The sequence below is a fragment of the Haliaeetus leucocephalus genome, unplaced genomic scaffold (assembly GCF_000737465.1).
Source record: "Haliaeetus leucocephalus isolate CR32 unplaced genomic scaffold, Haliaeetus_leucocephalus-4.0 Scaffold2, whole genome shotgun sequence".
Taxonomy (NCBI): domain Eukaryota; kingdom Metazoa; phylum Chordata; class Aves; order Accipitriformes; family Accipitridae; genus Haliaeetus; species Haliaeetus leucocephalus.
The window spans coordinates 13,749,645-13,765,760 of record NW_010972438.1 but is presented as its reverse complement, the minus strand read 5'-3'; positions in this window follow the sequence as shown (position 1 = coordinate 13,765,760).

Below are 16,116 nucleotides of genomic sequence, written 5' to 3'. Positions count from 1 at the left end.
CAGAACCCAGCAGATACGAATTCTTGTCTAAAGTAGGATTACCATCTAAACAGAACGAACCAAGGGTTAAACACCCCCCCCCACACACACTCCCCAGCCATCTGAGATTCAAACAGAGGTTTAGATCCCACTGTGCTCATGGTACATTTCTCTGATGCTTTCTACTGACATGTGAATCCCTGCAGACTGGAGCTCTCCCTTGTGCCTGTCTCTCGCAGGGAAGAATCAGGCCCTGAGAGATCTCTTGGCAATCAAGCTCCAGTGGCGTCCCTACCTGATTTATCTCTTGCACTCAAATCTTACCTTCTTCTCAAAGAACACCAGGTCTAACACAAGGCATACACAAAACACTCCTGAACTGAGATCTCCAACAGAAGAAACATCATCTGCAGCAAAATTTTATCTATTGGCCAGAGACCTTATCCTGGAAGAACTTAAGACAGCCCACAGAGTCCCCCGGAGCAGAGCAGGAAAAAACGCTGGCTTGACTAAAAAAGCAGTGGGAGAGATGTGGTGGTGGTCCATAGCTCCTAGCGAGCAAGAGAATATGGACTGCTTTTCAGAAAGCATAGTAGGAGCTTCTCTATTATTTCTCTTAATGTAAGGGACAGGACAATGCCATATATTTAAAGATCTTGCAGAAGGGTGCAGGTTTAAATCCTACATTAAGATCAGAGCTCCTCCAGGAGAAGCATCTTTTAGCAGGCTATGTTACGGAAAGTTAGAGCCTCTTTGCAAAGGCAAAAGAGAGCCTAGTGACAGAGTTTGGGTATCTCAAGGCTCATATGAAGCATACTAAGTGCTCATGTGTGTTTGCTCTCCACAGTACCAGAAAATACGCATGCTGTAACCCTGGACAGGAAAGGCTATTAACCCTTGGGGCACTTTGTTTCTGATGAAACCTCACCACCTCAGCTGAACCTCACCAAGACCGAATATGACCCTGTATTTACCTTTAGCCATAACTGCTAAACTCACTGCATCCAAAGGAGCCAGTGCTGAGACCAGACAACTACTTTCTAAACTCCTGTATGGGGAACATTAGTAATTGGAGATAGCAGTCCGGCAGACTCGCAGCCTCAGACAACGCGTCAGTTCCCATGAAATTGCTGGGTCATTAGTCATCTCCTCTCTGCAGCTTTCATTTTCAAGCCCTCCTTTATCTTTGGCTATGATTAGCACTCAACTGCATTCACCTTTGGTCACCCTCCAAAAAGCGCCAGGCAAAGGAGCTCATGGGACTTGAATACCACCCACTTCTGAAGCATTCAAGAAAGTTCTTTACTGTTTGACTTCAGTATCTGCTTTCCCATCTTCCATGGGGCTATGCCCTGTAACTCTCTCTTCATGGCTGGCAGAACTTTGCGCCCTTCCTTCCACAGGCTCAGACCTCCCTGGTGCCATTACAGACAGCTCCTCACTTTCCCATGCCCTTGATCACTCAGCATCTTGGCTCGGTGATGCCATCCACCCTTTCCAGCTTCTCCGCTTCCTTACTTTACCCTAAATTCCTCTCACCTCCTTCCAATGCCTTCCAGGAGCTGCTTTCTTTCCTTCCTCCTGCTGCTTGCTTATGCTTTCCTTCCCACTTTGGACACTGCACCCCCGTAAATAAATAGTTGCTTGAATTGCTCAGCTAAAAACCTGGCCTCTTCCCACCAACCATGACATGAGGAAAACCCTCAATGGTGTTTAAGCAGCTGCAGAATGAGGCCCAGCAGCACCAAGTGACTTGGCAAGGAGTGACATTGGTGTTACAGACACACCCTCCAGCATGGTCAGAGTGAGGAGCCCATGTAGGGTGATAACATTTTTTAAATCTTTTTTTTTTATTTTATTATTCCCTCTTTTGTGGTTCCTCCTGCTCCCAGAATGAACAGGGGTTTTTATTGCTGGGGTTAAAAAACATGAATTTGCATTACATCCTGGCTCCCGCTGTAATACTTCAGTCTTGTTTCTCTCTCGTCCCCTCTCCAGAACAACTGATGCTATCACAGCCTGATTTAATTTCAAAGACGGATTGTGATTTGGCAGTCGGGGGGGAAAAAAAAAAAAAGCCAAGCTAATCAAAAGTCACCATCTGCTGCGTTGCCATGGGGATATTCCTCCCCAATAAATGTGCTCTTTGCCAAAATCACAGATAACAGCACTATAAAGGGTGGGAGGTGGAGGGCGGGGGGAATCAAAGAAAGAAGTTCCGACACTAGGGGGGAAAAATGAAAGAGAGAAAAGAGGGAGAAACAAGAGACAGAGAAGAAGTGGGAGAGAGAGGAGCATGGACTACTGAGGAAGAATGACAAATGGACCAACTAGGGAGAAGGAGGAGAAAATCAGAGAGACTAACAAGCAGCAGAGGGTGACAAAGTGATGGAGGCAGACAGACAACTGGAAAGGAGGAAAGAGGAGAGACACCTCGAGACACTCTGCTGCATAAGATACCAAAACAAAACAAGCAGAGATAAGAGAATTGCCCTCAAAGCCTTGTCTCAGGGGAAGGGGAGAAAACTGAAGCACCAGTGAGAACACTCAGGGATATTGGTTGGAGCTCAAGAAGAGATCTTACCGTTATTTGCATTGTAGTTACCTAAAATAAATCCCTGGGTGGGACCGATGGTGACACGTGGGGATGACCAGGGTCAGGTCACTGGTGCTCCAGCAGCCCAGACCCTGCCAGTGCCCCATGGTGAGCTGGGCACCAGGACCTGTTGGGATAAAATACAAATTATCTGGAATTGAGCATCTTCAAGCTGTCCTGTTTGAGATGGCAGAGGGGCAGGGGCCAGTTGTTCAACAGCCACTGTCACTTTTTATTTCCCCTTGTGATACCGGGTAGCAATATGGGATATGGCATATAAGGGCAAAGAGTGCATCTGTGCAGGGGGTCATTGCTGTTCCCAGTTCTCTGAGGGGACTGGCCAGGCTCCTGCAGCATCATGCAACTCAAGCACAGGCACCAGGCAAAGCAGTTGGCCAAAGAGAAATAGGGTCACCTAACATGAAATGAGTAAAAGCTGTCAAATTTTAGGTCACAATGTGCTGGCTGCCCCCTGACCCTGCTTAGAGCGTGCTTGTGTGTGTTGAGTGCCCCTATTAACCCCCAGTAACTAGCAGAGATATGGGAGGCATCCCGCACTCCTCCCCAACCCTAGTGAGAGCTAAGCAAAGGGGTCACCTAGCACCCACTCTAGTAGGATGGGATGAATTATTCACAACAGAGACACCGCACCACCAGCCTTTTTCTTCCTCCTCCCCTGTTGGAGAATAATCCTGGAATAGATCACAGGTTGTGTGAATTCTTCACTCAGAAAATAACTGAATGACTTCTGCATGAACTTGTTTTGCAATTCAATACTAGCACTGATAAGAAACGGTCGCTGTGTGTTGACTGGAGGAGCGCAACACCATGTTGCCCATATCCAACAGTCAGAAACTTTGGATCAGCTCTTCTCTCTTCCCTTTGCTTCCACCTCCTCCCCACATCAAGAGGTGCTGTAAAAATCACAAGTCTTAAAACACAGTGTTGGATGTTTTTCTCTGTATAATCATTTCAGAGCGCTGGGGTCACACTTCCATCCTTCTCTGCTCAACTGCATAAACTTTTTGTTTTGAATGAAAGCTAAAGAACCTCCCATCATATGACTCCAGGAGCTGAGGTTTAGAAGAGTACACGAGGATATGTCCCACAAGAGCATTAATGCCAGTTGAATCTATGTACATGAAAAGAGATAGGCAGTTGGAGTGAATTAATTTAAAATTTAGAATAGGAGCTATTGAGCAATATTTTTCAGAGTAGCTTTAGTGATGACCAAAGGCATTGGGTCCTCTGGGCTCAAATAGCCTCACCTGTGTGAATAGAACTGGATAGGTTTGCAGAGCAACAGAGTTTCTGTACTCCAGATCCCATCCTCCCCCCATACCACTGCCCTCCAAGACCCCCAAAACACCTCTCCTGAGCCAGGCAACATCTAGAGAAACAGAGATGGCCATGGCAGTAATGGGGCTCCTCCAGAACCAGCGTTCTCCTTGTGTTGGCATGCTGGAACTCACCCATGGCTGGAGCTGAGAGAAGGTCTAGCAGGTTGTCTAAAAGCTGTTTATCCTCTACAGATACAGGATGGTGCCCCTGGGAGCCCTTTGGGCTTTTCTCCATACAGGATGGCTCTAGCACTTGGGCCAAGGATAGCCCCCAGCTGTGTCACCCCCCTGACAGGTTCCCTGCACAGGGAGGATGGAAGAAATGAGCTGAGAGTGAATGGACCTAAAGATGGGAGAGAGAAGACATTGATGTGGGAACTGGAGAACCTGGGGAAAAAAATGAAAAAAGGGAAAACTCAAGTAACGCAAGTGGGAGAGGAAGGCAAAGCTCTTTGGAACAGTGACTGCAGAGATGGCTTGTAGGAATGACAGGCAAAGGATAAAACCACACAAAATGGAGAAATGCTTCTGAATAGCAGAAGCATCAGGTGCACGAACACCCACATTCACATCCTGCTAGCATAGAAAGCAGGACATGGGATTAGATGGCAGAGAGATGGGACTAAGACAGCCTCCAGGAGGAAAGGCCCCTTAAACACAACCTGACACATGCACGTGAAAGGCTGAAACTCCAACAGCACCACGTGAGGGATGCTCCATTGGCGGCACCACAAGGCAACGGCCACAGCACCCACTCGGAGAGCCATGAGGACCCCAAAGGGAGCTGGGGCAACAGTCTCAGAGACCATTGGGGAGGGTTTCTGTGGGAAGCCACGCTGGCAAGGGATTTCTAGCACACACAACACGAATGCACGAAGGGCTGACACTCGATGGACATCCCCTGGCCAGTCTGCAGCACTCAGCCCCAGTGCCCAGGGGTTGCCTGTGGTGAGTGGAGAGTGCTGCTGGGCAGGCTGTATGCATAAGCAGCCTATCTCAGATCTGCTGTCCCCACCTTGGCACAGCCAGGCAGGACAACATTGGGCCACCATCCCCAACGGAGCAGCGGCTTAGTCCCAGATCAGCTCTCAGCGGGAAAATGAGCGGTGGGGACAGGGACATTAGCAAAGCAAAGGGCTAAACCAAGTAGCATCGTGAAGAACGGAGCCCCCATCACCATCCTGCCTCCCCCTTTCCTCTCACTAGACTGTTACAACATTTTACAGTGTGGGAAGGAGGGGAGCTCCAGCAAGAGAAGGGACAAAAATAGGGAAACAATGAAGATTTGTTCAAAATTAGAGGATTTTGTTAAACAAAACCTCTTCCTACGCAGTCAGCCTATTGATCCTACCACTTTTCTCCCCCCCTCCCCAATTAAACAGCAAATTATACTTATCAAAGAAAAGAAGGTAAAGAGAAATCTGAAAGGCTGTGAGAAACCTTTAATTATTAGTACAGTGGCATGAAAAGCTGTTGAGCCCCTTAGAAACGTACATGGCCAATTATCAAAAAATATAAGAGATGCAGAAAGAAAGGTTTGTCTAATAAGTATGAATCGCAGGGCCATTTAGAACATCAGTGTTAAAGCATTAGAGTTAAATGGAAAAGTAAAAAGGGGCTGATGGTTTTAACTATTTCACAGGAGGACAAGAGGTTGATACTGATAAGACAAGCAGTATAGTGAAGTTAATTATCTGCGGCCCTTGGTGCACAAAGCTTTTTGAGCTGGTGATTAATAGAGATAAACCATTCAAACTCCACATTTCTAAGGTGAATGAAGATGGCAGAGGAACCGCACAGCCCCAGCATACTAACTACTCTGACAGCAGCGGGCCTGGCTGCCGTGGAGGGCGCTGGGTGGGTTTATCACACCCAATCTGCTCCCCATCCTTTAATAGCAGGGATGTTTGGGAGGTACAGAGAAGGGGTGGCCAAATATCCCCAGCACCTCTGGGTGTTTGCTTCATTGGCGATAGCTAGGGTAGCTTCCCTTTAACTAATAAAAAACATCTTTACGAAATGCTCCAGCGTTACCTCTCTGAGAGTAATGCAATCTGGGGGATGCTTATATGCAAGCATTTAACACCACGCTGATCCTTCTTGCACTGCATTAGCTGTTTGTCCCAGGCCTGCTTGCTGCTCCGTAAGTGCAGAGGACCTTTCCTTCAGCTCCTCATCCCACCCCACAGCTCAGGTAGGAGTGTTGCAACCTCCCTGGACCAGGGGTCAGTGGAGTAGATAGGGGTTAAAAGTGCTTGAAGAGAGCACACATCCTAGATAGGAATTCTGTTTTATAATCACAGAGTACCTGCATGGAGGATGGGAATAAATTAAGTGGTCTGGTGCTTTTGTGGGAACTGGGAAACAAAGATGTGAATACAGGACTGACTCAGCCCTTCATCTTTCTGAGACAGATAAATCAGGCACCACGAGGTTTATCATGCTTGAGTCTGGCAGATAAGACCTAAAAAATGGAGAGCCTGGATGGGCAATCAAGAGAGACAGATCCCGATCTTACAAGATTTCCAGCCAGATCTCCAGACCAAAGCAATTTAGACACGCTTTCATGACAGTTCTAACCTCCGAACTCTGGGATTTGGGTCAGACATTTCTCCAAATCTCCTGGAACTGAAAAATTCCTGGGAGATTTCCGATACTTCCTGCTGCCCCCCGCAGATGCCACAAACGCTGGTTTTCTTCTTCTGATGTTTCAGCGTTTCTGTCTAGAGCCCAGCTAGAACAATGAAGTTCAGAGACAGCAGCGAAAATTAAAGTAATCAGAAAAAATGGACTCTGTTTCTAAGCTTCACAAACTACTTGGTGCATAGGTTTCCAGTTCAATTCTAGGATGACTTTGGGGTTGGCTGTTATTTTCTCCAAAGTGGTTCCCTTGTCCTTGATAAGTTTGGAAAGGCATCTAAACTTCAGCATCTGCAAACAAAAGAATCTTATATTTTTGGCCAAACTAAATTGAATAAATTTTGTGTTTGTTAATTGCATCCAGGCCAACCTTGCGCAGGGCCAAGTTTCAGCCCAGTGGGATTTGCACATGGCCTGGATACAAGCTATTGTAAATGGGGATCCCTGAAGGAAAAGCTGACAGATGGTGATTCTAAAAATGTTTGTCAGAGCCAGCCTTTGTGACACAGAAAACCCATAGCCAAGGGGGTCCCTGAGTTGGAGAGATGGTTCTGAACTATATGGAAGGCCAGGGGAGTTTGTTGGTACTGGAGAAGTTTGACTGGGCCTCTTATCGTTGCCTGCCAAACTTGTTTCCGTTAGACCCCCTCTCTCTAAGATCTGGTTATTTGGATAAAATGGAAATTGAATCAATGCTGCACCTGGTTTTCCAACTACATATTCCAAAACCACTCCAATTTCCATGCTATAAAATAGGACCAGGATGGATGTAGTTTATCCAAGCTGCATGGAAACCCTCCTCAGCCAACCCTATGAGCAGGGTTACAGTCTGGCTTGTGCATCAGCATTTTGGTGATGTGATCAACACCAAAACTCATTGCCCCACCTCCCTATTAGTAGCACTTTTCTTCTAACTAAACAACTGTATTAAAAGTCTGGACCAGGAAAGGTCCCATCCAGCACACATAAGCAGCATGCAAGGAAAAATTTCTCCTTGGGATTTTCTGGTCAAGCACAGCAGATCCAAACGTTTCCAAGCAAGGAAGATAAGATCCAGAAACGAATTTCCAAGCTGGCCCCATTCATAACAGCAGTATCCCAAGACACCAACAGCTTTCCCAAAGGGCTGCGCAGCAAACATCAGGCTTTTGCAGTTAAGATTCACCCTTGGAAACAACAGGTCTCTCCCTTCCCTCGCTCATCCTCATCAGTGTCAAGTTTCGGTGGCTGCCAAACAAATGGGTTTCAGTAGCTCGATGCAAAGCAGTGGGAGAGGAGTTAAAACAGGGTAATGTGCCATGAGTCATCTCTGCCTGATAACTCCCTGGGTGGGGGGTGGGAGGCTGGAGCATACCTGGACCAAGCCCAGGGCACGCTGGAGCCCAGCTTTACAAACAGCCTGGTCACCTGGGGGAGAGGGGAACTGGCTCCAGAATGGCAGCACCGGCTCCGGGAGAGGTTACGAGGCCCTTGCAATCAAGTTCAAATTACGTATCAGACACACACTCCCACGAGCAGACTCCAGACACCAGCTGCTTATTTTTAGACTGGAAAAGCCTTTTCTTACTGACACAGGTGGTAAGGCTGGAGCACACAGAGCACCAGCGGCACCAGCAGCCCCATGGCTGTCCCCGAAGGGGCAGCGCCAGCAACCCTCCAAGCGGTTTCCACCATCCCTTTCCCCTCTCATGCTGGAAAAGGATCAGAGTGGTTTGCTGTATTGCAGCGGAGGGGACCACGAGAAGCTGTCCCAGCACCCTGGCACGGGGCGCGCGCAGCCCCAGTGCTGTGCTGCAGCACGCCTTGCCCCACTGTGTTGACCAGCCTCGTTTGCTCTCCACCGAGTGCATCAGCCCCAGTGTTCGGCCATGCTGGTTCAGAGATTTCAAGAAAAGAATATAGCATTTCAGGAATTGCTTGTGCTTCCTTCTAAAAAACCCCCCAGCTTTTCTGCATTGTGTTCCTTACCACTATAGCTGCAACCAAACTAGTACTCAAGTCCAGACACCCTGTTAGCTCCTTCAGCAACTGGACAAATCATTTGGATCGAATTATTTATTTAATGAATTTTTTTTTTCTCCCTGCAAACAGCAAGTAAAGAGTCTGCAGTGGTTTTGGATACGTTTTTTTAATTTTCTGCAACTAATTTTCGTCACTTGCATCATTCATTGCAGTATTTGTCATCTGAAAACTGAAATTGAAATCCTTCATTTGGCTCTGAGTGAACATACCTGTCACATGCTTGTTTATACCCACTTAGGTGGTCAAAAAGTTTAGAAAAACACATTAAAAAGAGTTTAAAAGTGACCCCACCCCTCAACATTCTCAACCATTAGCCTGCTTTATCTGTTACCAGTCATATTCATATACATATATATAAATGTATGCGTATGCCAGGATATTAATGGAAAGCCAATGTAAAGAGAGAACAGGCAGAGCAAATACATTTACCATAACTTCATGTCAGATGACTGCTTTATGAAAATGCACGTTCTTTCTCTTACATCTCTGCAATTATAGATGGAAAACCCAAGAAACAAAAACTTATCTAAAAGGTACCCTTTACAGGGATAGAAAAGCAAAGTTCACAAAATATTTCAGACATGAAGATAAACATATTTAGAAAAAAAGAAGAGAGAAATGGGGCATTCAAATCCCTAAGTTTAAACAAGAGACGGCATTAAACAAGAAAACCAATCTTTCCCTCTCGGGGGAGCTCACCTTTTTGAACTCTGACTGCAACACAAGACTCTGCACAGTCCTTCGGCTCCTGCCATCTTGCAAGATTCTGCAAAAGAGCATATTTTCTAAAAATCAGTGTGAATCCACCAGGGGAAAGGGGGTGTTTCTCCAGCAAAAAAAAAAAAAAATCAAATAAATACTGCTTCTTCTAGAAGCTTAAATTTTATTAGTTCTTTTTCTGCACAAGACATCTATTCTGGAGTTTCACGAGGAAGGCTAGAGATGTACACAGCCCTGTGGTGATGGTCACTGTTGTGTTGGGACTGCACAGATCTGGGGTTTGCACAGGGTCCAGCTCAGCAGCAGACAAGGGCACCCACATGGCAGGGACCTGGCAGGGAACAGGGCTTAGCAGCAGCTTATGCAGGGCTGGCACAGCATGGGATGGGGGACCCTGAAGGAGCTCAGCCCCGCTAGGAGCAGAGTCACTTCTGCATAGGTATTGCAAAAAACCACCTAAAAGTTTGGGAGATGTATCCAGGCCAGAGCATTTCATTCGGAGCAAGAATAACTAAAGGCCAGGATTTTGGCAGAGCAGTAATGGAAGAGCATAGGGAGAGCCAGGCTGAGTGTCCAGCAGAGCCATTCTGCCCCAAATACCAAGGAGATTTTTATCAAGGATAACACAAGCCCTCCAAAAAAATCCAGTGTTGCAAGTTTACTCCTACCTACCTGACTGCCCGGTTATACCCTTCGGGCAGGACACAGCTCCTGAACAAACTCTTACCTCACCTATCATTTTTTGGTGGGCTTGACTTGATCACACTATTGCAAAGGTCATTCATTAACTCTTCTCCCTGCATTACACCTCCTGCCCTGAGTCTTTGCTCTGTAACAGCTGATGGCACTCCCAGGGCAGCCGTGAAAAATATCCCAATTGCTTGTGCTGTCCCATTACGGGAAGGTCTTGCTCTTCTACAGCCATACCTGGAGAGGAAATGATATAACACAGCGGTGATGTCTCCATGAAGATAAAGTGTTGCTCAAAGTAAAATCAGGCTGTTTCATGTTTCTGCTATTTGTCTCCCCTGCCAAGCATTTGTTAGGAATTTATGCACAGTCTTTAGTCACTGTTGACTCACCTTCTCTTGTTTGCTTTTAATCACTCTTCTTACAGCACAGGAAAGGTGAAGCTCTGCTCATACCTAGAGCAAGATTGGTTAGGAAAGCAAACTGGTTAGGAAAACACTGGGCGCATCTTCCTCCTGCAAGCCATAGCTCACGCATCTTCTTTAGCAGGTCTGTGGGCATGTAGGATAGTCTTCACGCTCCCTCTTCCATCTCGTTTTTCTAATGACTCGTTTATGGTAGTGCTAGAGGGGCTTTCCAGTTTTTCAAAGCAGAATAGTCCCGAAGTACTAAGTCTGGAGAAACCCTCCCTAAGCATGTTTTTGTTATGATAAAACCCCTTGATTCAAAGGAACGACCTGATCACCCAAAGGTCAGGTTTTGAGCACCCTGACTCACACCAACACCAGCGAGCAGTGTGGTTTCCCAGTACCTTTCAGGATGAAAGGCTTTCAGAGAACAATTCGTAGATGGAATGCTGTAAATTAGCAAGCAAAGACAAGACACGCAAAAAGCCTATTCCATCATGAAGTCTCTGCTATCGGGTCTTTTTTCTGAGTTGTATTTTAGTGCAACTACTGATGATAACTCACTATAAAGCCCTAATAAATTTGCTGAATGGCATTTTTTATTTTACGTAGGAACCATGTAGCCATATGCTCAACTCCACTCCTTCTTGCATAAGTAAAGTTAGGCACGTACTTGGCATCTCCAGACTCTGGGTCTGAATTCAGACATGACAAAATACAAATGTGTATGTAACTGCACAAATGGGTAATCGGCTGCTGGAAAGAAGGAAGGTGGACATCAAACAGGTTATACAGTTACTTGGCAAAAGCTGAGAGATATTCTGGTGAATTTTTACGTACAATGAAAAAGAAATCTTAGTCACAACTTACTACGACATTTTAATAAAAAGAATAAAGCTTAGAAATGTGAGAACTTTAAAACAGCAACTCGAACTTTTTTTCTGGTAGAGGTGAGAGTGACCATTATTGGGGGCAGGTTGTAAAACACGCAGATTGGAAAGATGTGGATCACAGCATGAACGGTTTTCAAGTTAATGGTGGGTTTCAGGTTATAACAGAGATTCACTTAACCACTGTTTGGGGGGGATTTGATGGGATCACCTCAAATTGTAATGATTAACTTCTTGATTATTTCTGGAGCATCTAAAGACAAATTATTTTTTGCTCCAGGTCTTCATTTTCTGTGATGAAATTAGGATGATCAGATTTCTCCTGCTTCACAATACTGTTTCTGCTGTTAAAAACCAAAGTATGTTTTCAGCCTATAATACAGCTAATACGGTTCTTGCTATAACACCATGAACTTGCATCGAGTCACACAAAATAGATGAATTTGATTGTATCATCGGCTTGGTAGCCACAACTATTCTCTCTCGCACATGCACTCATAAATACTATCGTTACCTATATGTGTGCATACATATACAAAAACATATGGATGTATACAAGTATTATGAATTCTTGTGTGCCCAAACCAAGTAGAAGGCTCGTTGAATTCTAATAGTTTCTGCTTACAGAGTTTTCCCATAAAATCCAACAATACATTTCAGAATAAGAGAAAAAAGGAGAGACAAAAGAGAGAGAAACCAGCACTGGTGAACGTATATGGAGCCTGGACTACTTCATTTCTGTGTGTTGAAACTAATTTGTTGCATTATGTTTCTATCTCTTGCATGTCCACATTGCCACAAGGTCTTATTTTTACAAAACAGACCCATCATTCTTTCCCACAGGATGAAAACACGGTTAAATACTTGCTGTAAAAAAACCATTATGTGATGTGCTAGCCAAATGATACACTAATACTCCGACGTAAGTGCTTTTTTGGCAACTACTCAAAGGAGCAAAAATTACATCGTTTTCAACCCCAGTGATGATAAGATTACACAAAAGAAAGCAAAATATACAAAACGGGTTGATGATAAATATTGTACAATAAATGGAGAATAAGCCGGTTTTCTTGCTGTCACACCCTTTGCAGTTTTCTGCAATTTTTCCATCACTTGAGGCAGCCACACCAATTATTTCCATCGTATTGGGTGTCCCCTGAAAAAAACCTGACAAAAATAAGGATTTGAAAGATTCCTTTTCAGGAACTTCCTCCACCAACTATTTCCTCCTTTTCAAATGGGGCTTTCAGAAAGGAAGTGGTGGCCAGCAGTAACATTCCCCACGGGAGGGACCCATCTTCCCTTCACATGTGGAGAAGCGAGAATATCCTCTTATGAGGCAGAGCAGGAAAAGAAATCATCCTTTCATCGGCGGTGTATTCTGACCGGATAGGTGTCTGGTGCTGTGTCCATGCTGGTACCTTCTGAGGAGTCACTTCCAATTGGCTTCAAGCCCCACATTGCAGAAGGACAGTCAAGAGCCCATTGGCTTATCCTCTACCTTACTTATTTCAGTTGGAAGCAAATCAAGATGTTAAAAAAAAAAAAAAAAAAAAAGAGCAACCTTCACTCAGATCCTCCACCGCAGCGGAAAGATTTTCTTACATCCTCAGTGAGGTGCTCAAATATTTCTCCTTGTTGCTAGCAGGCACAGGGTTGGTGGAAATATTTCTTGCAGCCTTTCACCTTTTTTTCCCAGTTTGCAAACCCAATTTCCTGCCTTCTGCATATTTCTTTGCTCCTAGTGCTTACTAGGTAGGTGGAAGGAACCATCCCAAACACCAGGGCTGCGCAGGAGCTGTTTGCTTCAAGTCTCTTTTGTTGTATTTAGGTACATAAATCACGGCTGAGCTCTCTAGGTAATTTTTTAAACAGAAGGGAAAAATAAAGGTGCACAGTTAGGATGAGGCATGTACTCAGTGGACGGTGGATGGGAAAGTCTGCATCAGCTCCCTTATTATTCTCATTTGATGCGGTGTGTTTATTCATAATCTTCCAATGTCCAGTATCCAACAGGAGTGGCAGCCGATGGACCAAGCAGCTGCTATGACTCCAGCACTACCACATCTGATCGCACGCACCCCCAGAAAGCGTCCGAATCACCTGGGAGCCCTACGCACCCGCTGCCGTCCCACGCTGCACGGACACAGCCACGAGGCCGCCACATGTGGCCGAGAGCTGGGGCTGCCCTGGCAAACCAGACGAAAAGCAGGCGTTCGCCAGCGGCCCTGCAGCAATATCCCTTTTGCACAGATGTTTGCAAGGGCAGGCTCATGGCGGGAGGGGGGGCACGGAGAGGACCACCGACCCGGAGGTGTGATACTGTCGTGCACGTTTGCAAACACCATTTAGCGGAAGTCAGATGCCTATTTATCGCTTTCAAAGGGAGACGAGATCGGCTGTTAGTGCTTGCAGGATCAAATGGGTAAATTAGAGACAGAAAAGATCGCCATTCAGGCTAATGGGATTTACACTCTCAAATCAAGTTACGTGGATGCATTATAGGGAGTTCACATTGAGGGGAGCCAATTACCCCATTAGCACTAATAGGAATTGCACTAAGGCATCACGTGAGAAGACACATGCAAAAAGATCGCAGCTTTCCCTCGCTTATTCAGGATTGTTTTGCTGAAACAAGGCAATAACTGATGGATCTCTCTCCCCTTGACACAGGCCAGGGTTTAGATGTTCAATCTTGGCTTCACCACTTCATTCATAAAGCTGGGAAGGACCTTCTTCCCAAAGAGCTGTTATGAGGAGGGCTCAGCTCTTCTGTACGCGTTGCCGCCTCTTTTAATAGCAAACAAAGGCATAAACCCAGGTAGGCCTTCTGCTGCTAAGAAAGCTGTGGCCAGGGATGTGCCATTTATCTGCGATTCCTTCTGACTCTCTGAAGTTGCGTGCCGGCTTTGTCTCCAGTTGCTGCTGTTTATCAACATCTCTTCACTGGCAAGTGCCCAGCGGACACATTTATTCCCTGTGCAGTGCACAGAGGCATCTTAAACAGATACCTGTAACCCTAATGATGGTTCTTTAATGAAGAAAAGGCAGCAAAATTAAATGCAAGTGGCATATTACCACACTTGTTTTAAATTGATATTTAATTAAAAAGTTAATTATTAATTAAGTTTATCAATTGCACATCAGTTGTTCAATAGAAAAGGGCTCATTCATTTAATTATCTGCGTGCAACCGATAGTATATGCTTTTTAGCCAGGCAAGGTTATCTCTGCATCTGTTCTAATTTAGATCAGTTTAGCTTCTAATCTATCGAGAGTGCTTCCTTTTGCGAGCTTTTGATTTGATCTATAAATGTTTACTCACAGAACTGTTAGGTATTAGAAGCTGATCAAATAAAGGGAAGAGCTGCTCAGAGTCGCGTTAGGCTCACCAAAGGGCTCTGGTGGTGCTTTCTTGCAAAGAGCTTCTCGGGGTTTTCTTTAACAATGCGCCTGCCATAAAAGTTTCAAAAAAGATAAACATCCACCCGAAAGTATGTTAATAGCCCAAACAATGGGGAATCTTCAAAGGGCAAGAGAGGCCTGAGAGCAGAATACAGCGACAGACCCCACCACCGCTGGGCGAACCTCCGCGCTGCCTTTGCTGCGGAGAGGACCGCAGGGCATGGGCTGCGGACAGAGGTGCCAGCTCTGGCCCAGGGTGCTGGGGAGACACCAATGTTCCTAAGGGCCCCCACGATCAAAGGATCAGCCTAGGGCTCCTGCTCTCCCTTCTGCCTAGAATGATTCCTAGGTGCAAATCAACAGCTATTTATAGAGGATTTTTGGACGCCACATAGTAGACCATGCAATAAACTCCTCCAGTACTTGGATGGTATAACAGAGAGAAATACCCTGTGGAGGCTGTGACTGCAGTAGTGGATTCTAATAAGTTATGCTGTATTTATTTTAACTGCAAATCGTGGTCCTGTTCAGTTTCTACTAAAAGTAGCATTCGGTGTGTATATTTGAAATGCTAAAGGGCGCTGGTACGTTATTGGGGACTAGACCTGCCTGGTGCTGAGGATGCTGAACACCAGTAAGGTTAATAGGAAACGGAGGGTACTCAGACCTTGGAGCACTTCAGGAGGCTATAGATAGGCACTGTGTAACTAATTAGAGACAGCCACCGGCTCAACCTTTGGGGCTTCAGTCACAAAATGGGCTGCAGCACTTGCGTGTCCCTAAATAGTTCTCGTATCCATTGCACGATAGATGGCTTTTCACAGGCAACCACTGCAACAGAGTCCCTGCCTCAGGAGTCTAACACAAATCATGAACACCAGACAAAACATGCAGCAGACCACAGAGGGTAAGGCGAGGAAAAGGTGAGAGAAAAAGATGCTACAAAACAGAGGGCTGATGGACTGCCTTGAGGGGGCAATGCTGAAACAGATGTGTCTTTTCAGAGCTTAGTTAATCAAGAAAAGGAAATGTATCACAACAAGTAAATAGCTACAGCACAGAGGTTCATATAATTCAGGTGAATACCCAGAGTCTGCAGCTTGTATTTGATCTGAAGACAACAAGCCCAGGGCTGTCTCCCATCTCCTGAATGAAAAGCACTAAGGGGAGAGGGCTTTTAAAAGGAAGGTAATTTACAATGCAATATTGCCGGGGGTGGTGGTGTTGTGTTTGTACAACTGGAAAGACGATAAAAGAAATCTCCATGAATAGTAACTGTATGTTTATAGATGGGTGCCTCTTTGCCAACTCTGCATGCAATGTGCATTCATCTTCACCAGATATGCAAGTGGCAGGACTTTTTCAAGCAACAATGTTTATAGAAAATGACTATTTTGAAGCTTTACACACTAGAATTTGAGGAAACTT